A 6,807-nucleotide genomic window follows, 5' to 3' on the forward strand; every position below is an offset into this window, starting at 1 on the left:
CGGGTCTAATGACTCTGTCAACTCATGAAAACCTGTATTGTCAAAAAGGCTGCTTGGTGTGCAAGTACCTGCTGGAGCTCTCTCCCCACTTCCCCAACCACTAGAGCAACAGAAAGCTTTGGATAACTCTCATTCAGGCTGTGCTTCTATGCTGTATTGTGAGGGGGTTTCTCTGCAAGTTTAAATACATAATCTCCCAGGATTTTGATTCTACTGATCTAATCAAAGAAAGCAATTTAAAGACCAAAGTGGCTACTGATTATGATAACACCAAAATAGAAGCTATAGGGAAAGAGTTGATTTAGAGAAGTCATAAAGACTTCCAGAATCAATTTCCTAACTCCATTCATTTATTCTTTGATTCATTCCTTCAATAGATCATAAATTTCTTTGTGTCAAAAATGGTGTCCTTTTTGTTATTGTAACCATTATGCCAGCACAGTGCTTTGTGAGCACTTGAAAGGTATTTGTTGAACTCCTTCATCTCTCCCATCTTCCTCCCTTCTGTCCCCCTTCTCTCCCTCACTTCCCTACCTCCTCCTTCTTTCTCTTTCTCCATTTCTCCTTTCCTTCCTCCCTCCCTCCCTCCCTCCTTCTTGCCCTCCTTCCTTTCTTCCCCTCCTCCTTCTCTCCCTCCCTCCTTTACATAGGTAAAGTGTTTTTACAAACCTTAAAGTATTCTATAAATGCTAATAATTATTCAAGATGGCGATATCTGCAACATAAAAATGTGACTGTAATGTCATCTTCTCTAGATTTTCCACCCACCCCTTTGAGACAATGTCGTTTTTATTTTGTAGATGTGGAAACTGAATTTAGAAAAAGAATTCTAGACTTAGAGCTGGAAGAGACCCCAGAATCCAACTAGAACAACCCTCTGATTTTACAGAATTGGAAATCGAGGTTCAGGAGGATTTTAGCTTTAGATCTTAGTACTAGACTTGGAAGAAACCTTAGAGGTCAGTGAATCCAACTTTATCCTTCTCTAGATTAGAAAAGTGAATGCAAGGGCCAGGAGACGACTTGCCCGGTGTCACAAAGTGAATGTAGACAAGGGAGAGAGTTATGTTCACCAGGGCAATGATGTAGCTGCATGTAGTCCGGGGTCTGTCCAGCTAGAAAAGTAGGTTTCCATTTGGCACTTGTGAAGTATGGGGATTTAAGCTGATGTACCCAGTGGAAGGTTGCCATTTCAAACACAGCCCTCTTTTCTCTCCTCCTTTGCCTGTTGATATATCCATGTTTATTGAAGTTTGTAACATTTATAAAAATGATTTTTAAAGGTTGAAAATAGTTTTTGATCAGATTGTGGAAATCTATGTTAAATCCAAATTTAGATGCAAATACACTGAAGGACTGAATGGTAACTTTTTAGCTCTGTGATTTGGTAATATACCCCAGTCTCTCTGAGCCTCACCTGGAAAATGAGGCATAGTATTTCAGGCAAAAAGCTCATAGGAGTATTGGAATGATCAAATGAATTAATGTTTTAAAATACATTGCACCTTCAAGTGCTAGATGAATCTCCCTATCATCATCATCACCATATTCATTAGCTTAGAAAGTTTTCATAATAAATCCACAGAGAGGATTTTCTCTTTTTCCAAAATGATTTTTCAGGTTAACCAGAAATTCTACTTGGAGGATCGGGTCTCAGTTACCTCATCTGTAAAATGAGAAGGTTGGACTAGATGTTATCATTGATCCCTTCTACCTCTATCCAGGTCTAGGATCCAGGATGCATTATTATCCATTAGCATAATTGAGACTACATGAAAAATGATGTTGATGATCTCCCAAGATCAACAATTTCTGTCATTTGCAGAACCTAAGAATTTTGGAGGCGGATGCTTTTTCTAGAGTTTCGTGATTTTGGATGAGCTGGAGGAAAAGATTTATTGAGAAAGTTTGAATAATGTTAAGCTTTCCATTCATAAAAATGATTTCTCGTCTCCTGTTTAGGGCCAGGCTTTGTTTTATTTGATAATCTTTTCTCTATGTGAATAAATTGAGCCTGAGTGTTCAAAGAAACAAACAGTAAATTTCAAGGCAGTGTGCTAGGGGAGTTGAAAGTCTTCTAGATTCGGACCTGAGTTCAAATTTCAGCTTTGCTGCTTTCTCCTAGGTGACTTTAGGCATATACTTCTGCTCTGTAGGTTTCACTTTTGTCATTTCTCAAATAAAAGGGTCTGACAACATGACACTCAATCAAGATCCCTTCTAGGTTTGGTCTCTATGATCTCAGGAGACCAACGAGTCTCTCTCTATATAATATTTATATTTTCTTAATTTGAAGATGCAGCTAAAAATAGAGGAAAAGTTTCAGCTAGAGGGGTGGGGTAGAGAAAATTGTCAGGTGGATGATGACTGTGAGGGCTGGGTCTGAAATAGGTCAAGCTCCTGGGTTTTCCTTCCATTGGGTGGCCACTGATCTTCAATTAGTGTAGGTGATGGTGCCAAGAAAAAGCCATTTCCTGACAGAGATTGTTTCTCCCAGTGGTCACTGGGAGTTCAGAGTAGAAACATGGCTGATGATCTGGAGGCCCTCTGGAATTCTCGGCGTTTTTGAGCTCAAAATTCAGGGTTGTCTCCATTGGGGTCCAAAGGGAGGTTATGGTAAATGTAGATGCGTGATGGTTCCTTGACACACCTGTCTCCTCCTCAGGCACCTTTCTGCTTCAGCTGGGCTTGCTCGTCTACACCTCCTAGCCAGTCAAAAGAGGTCAAGGAAGCTTGTAGAGCTGTCTCAGCAGCCCTTTGAAAAATATATCTCATTGCAGATTTATGATCTTGTTCTGAATATGTTGGATGATGATTTCAGAATTGTAAAACATTGTTCTGGATGTTTAGTTGGACATAAAAGGACAGAAAAATATCCTGAGCTAAATTGGCTTTTCAGTCAAAAAACCTGGAAGTGAGATGTTGAATCTCATGTCTGGTGTTCATTTCCTTTGTGTTCTAGACAACTCATTCTTCTGGCTTGCGCCTCAGTTTTATGACTTTCATAATGAATGAGGGAATTTGACTAAACGATCTCTCACTTCCCTTCCAGTTATGATCCTATGATCTCTTCTTTGATCTTTCTCCCTTGGGTCCAAATCATACCTAAGTGAGAAGAGGAGAGAAGAACAGGGTTCAAATCTAGACCCCTCTCTATGAGCACCATTAGCACAAGTGCTCATCTTGATGAGATTACAGTTAATTGAAAGGATCATAGAATTTAGAGGTTCTTATTTTTTACAGCTGATGAAGCTGAGACCCAGTGATGTTAAATACCTTGTCCAAGAACACATGGTGCCAGAGAAGGGTTTTAAGTCTCCTGACTCCAAATTTATTTCTCTATTATATGTAGTAAATAGCAGAGCCAGGATTTATAGGCCACTGTTTTGACTCGAGGCAGTAACCTTTCCCTTAGAAATGTCAAAATTTAGGGGAAACATAGATCTCGGATATTTACTAACTAGGTGACTCTGGGAAAGTAATTTAACTGTTTGCCTCAGTTTCCTCAACTGTCAAATGAGCTGGAGAAGGAAATGTCAAATCACTCCAGTATTTTTGCCAAGAAAACACCAAATAGCATCACAAAGAGTCAGGCAGGTCTGAAATGGCCAAACAATAATAACATACAAAGCAATTGTGTCCCGGTTTTGTGACTCCCTTCTTTGCCCTTACTGTAGGGCTGGGGAGAGTCTTCCCAAGCTTCCAACTTAATGGCCTGCATCAGTATACACAGAAGAAACAGTAGACAAAAACTATTGAGCGTATCTGAAACAGTCTTAAATGCTTTCATACAAGTAGACAATAGGGGTCACAATTGTCTCAGCTTATCACTGGAAATCAATGCAAAAGGAAAGTTAACATGATGGATAGAACTACATACCAAAAAAAAAAAAATTCTGGCTTGAAAGCACACGCTTTAGAATGGGTGCCCCTAGAAAGGACCACACTTTGGGACTTTTTTGTGACCAAGGGCAACAGCCTTTGTTGCTCCTTACAGCTTTTAGGATTTGAGGACTTTATTTTAAGCCTGACATGTTTTCCAAAGGAGAGGATTCTTTTAATCAATGTCAGTGGCAAAAGGATCTTGTTAGAGACTTCATAATTTTCTAATCAAAGGCACTTAAAATGGCATTGAAAAGATGGTGTTAATCTTTCCCAAAGTAATAAAAAAGAATCTTTTCTCTGTTGGAGATAAGTTATACTTCATTTTCTTATTCTGTATTATAGATGAAATTCTTAGGAAGGATTTTTGGAGCTCCAACTTATCATGAGAGTCAACATGGTATAGATATAGAGGGTAGAGAGTTGGTTGTAGTGTCAGCAGGAATTGGATTCAAATCCCATCTCAGACATATCCTGGCTGAGTGGTCCTAAAAAAGTCATTTAATTTCTCAGTATTCCCCGGTAAATCTCTAGAACTCTAAATGGCAAGGCAGTTGTAGTGTAGGTGGAAAGAGTTTACCCTTCTGGAACTTTGAGCATAAATTAAATAATCTAGAAAAAGATCCTTATCATAATTAGGACAAATATACTTGGTTTTCTCTACCATACCTGATTCACTAGATATATTTTTGTTATTTTTTTTAATGTCTTGAAAGAGGAAAAGGAAGGAAAGGAAAAAGGAATACCTGAGACAAGAAAGGGGAAGAAAGGGAATCTTCTTCTCTCACATATTCTGGGTTGCTTGTAAAGACTCTATAAACAAGGAGAAAGGAGCAAAGGCAAGGGCAAGGGGCCTCATTTGAACTTTGATTTTATCAAAATCAGTCCATTTTGGGAGTGTAGAAAACACAAACAAACAAGAGTTTGGTGGTAGAAATGCATTCAGTTTCTCTACACATGGTAATATCTAATGATAGATAAAATGTTCTCTGTCATCAGAGAAGCAAAGATACTTGTCTGATTAAGGATTATTTCTAAGGATTATAGGGATATAGGTTTAGGGAAGGACTCTTTGAGGTTATCAAATTCACTCCCCCCCCCACTCTACAGATGAAGAAAAGATTTCTTCAACATCACAAAGTTAGTGGGATTTGAATCCATATTCTCTAACTAGAGCCAGCACTCTAGTCTTGGAGGACTTTCAAGAGTTTGCTTATTCCTGCCCATAGCCTTTGGAAATCACCATAATGGAGCAATGGAATAAGGTATAGCAGGCAGAAAATAAGAGGAATAAAGGTATCATAGGAACAGAAACAAGATAGGATTCTCAATGAAAGAAGTTCAAAATATCCATTTGGATTGGACCAGCTTTTGATTAATCCAAATGTCGCAAGATATTTCCTTTTCCCTTCTCATAATATTTTACTTGTTCATTGCAAAGAACCCAAAACATACTCTCCCATAAAAAAAAAACAAACAAATTGCATGACGGCAGAGCCCGGGCAGTGGAATGAAAAATGAATTTCAAAAGGACATATAGAAGAGTTGGAATTTTCCAACTGTCCTTTATAATTGACACTACTCTCTCCAACTGAGCTCTGCAAACACAGATTCTAGACAATGAAATAATATCAGACAAAGGATATATTGCCTCTCTTTGGCTGAACCACTTACACACATCAATGGAGCACAGACCAGCAGGGGCCATGGTATTATATTTAAGCATGCTGACCTCTCCACACTTTACAAGATGAAACTGGAGTAGCTAGTTAAAATGACATTGAGACTGAATTTGAAAAGATTGAAAGGCCAACTACCCATGGTTAGGGGCCAGGCAGAAAGGCCAAGATTTAATGCTCAACTTCAAGAGAATATTGAGTAGAGAATTTCAAAGACATTCAACTCTTCCATCAAAATGTATGGCAATGATGAGTCACGGAAAGAAAATACGATGGAAGGTTTGAAGAAAACAATTGAATATATTTAAAGAGGAGGGATATTGTTTTTTGGGGGGGTCTTGTTTTTTCAGAGAGTAAATATGATTGTCTGAAAGGATGTGGATATTAGAGTTAACAGTAAAAACTTATTTCTTAGGGAAGCCAAATGTTTGATTCTAGTAGTCACTTAGGCTCCTGGGAATGTTGGGCTTTTGATTCAAGAATTTTTATCCTTTAAATAAAGAGATATAGATGAAAGGCTAAAAACAGATTCAAGGCATGATAGAGTTTCAAGCCTGAGGAAGTTCATAAAGATCCTCAAAATGGAAGCTAGGTTTCAGATATCATGGAACAGTGGTTTTCAATTAAATTTAACATCATGTAAGGAGTACAATAATTGTGGTCTCTGACCAAGATTAGGACAAAGGTTTTTGTCTCCATCAGATCTGCCTGGCTTTTTCAGATTTGTTTCTTGAGTAGATTTGTATGATAAGTAGAGACAGGATTGGTATTCCAAGGTTCTTGCTTCCCAGTACCTACCTCTTTGGTAATTTCACTTTGTGGGCTATCCAAGCTAAGTCAAAGAGAATCAAGGATATGTTAGGAATCCAATTAAATTTAGGTCAATAAAACATTTAGTAAATACCTACAATGCACTCAAAATATCGGTAAAATCCCTAAATTTCCTACCCTTCAGCAACTTGCATTTCTTTTCTATGAAAAACTTCTTTCATAATGTGAATAAATATGTTCCTTGTCAGATTTCTGGTTCTTCAAATACCTACTTTTTCTGTTCATGAAAATAAATTGTCTTTCCTTTTGTTTTCAACCAAGAGTTGTTTGTAGTTTTGTCTTTTGTGGTGGGCTCCTGTATTTATTGGTCTCAAAGATGTTTCTTGTTGAATCTGATTTTGATTAACAGAATCAAATCAATGGATATTTTCATCAGAAAAGGAAATTTGGGTATTTAAATAATTCTAAATAAATG

Source organism: Sarcophilus harrisii, chromosome 2 (genome assembly GCF_902635505.1).
Source record: "Sarcophilus harrisii chromosome 2, mSarHar1.11, whole genome shotgun sequence".
NCBI lineage: Eukaryota > Metazoa > Chordata > Mammalia > Dasyuromorphia > Dasyuridae > Sarcophilus > Sarcophilus harrisii.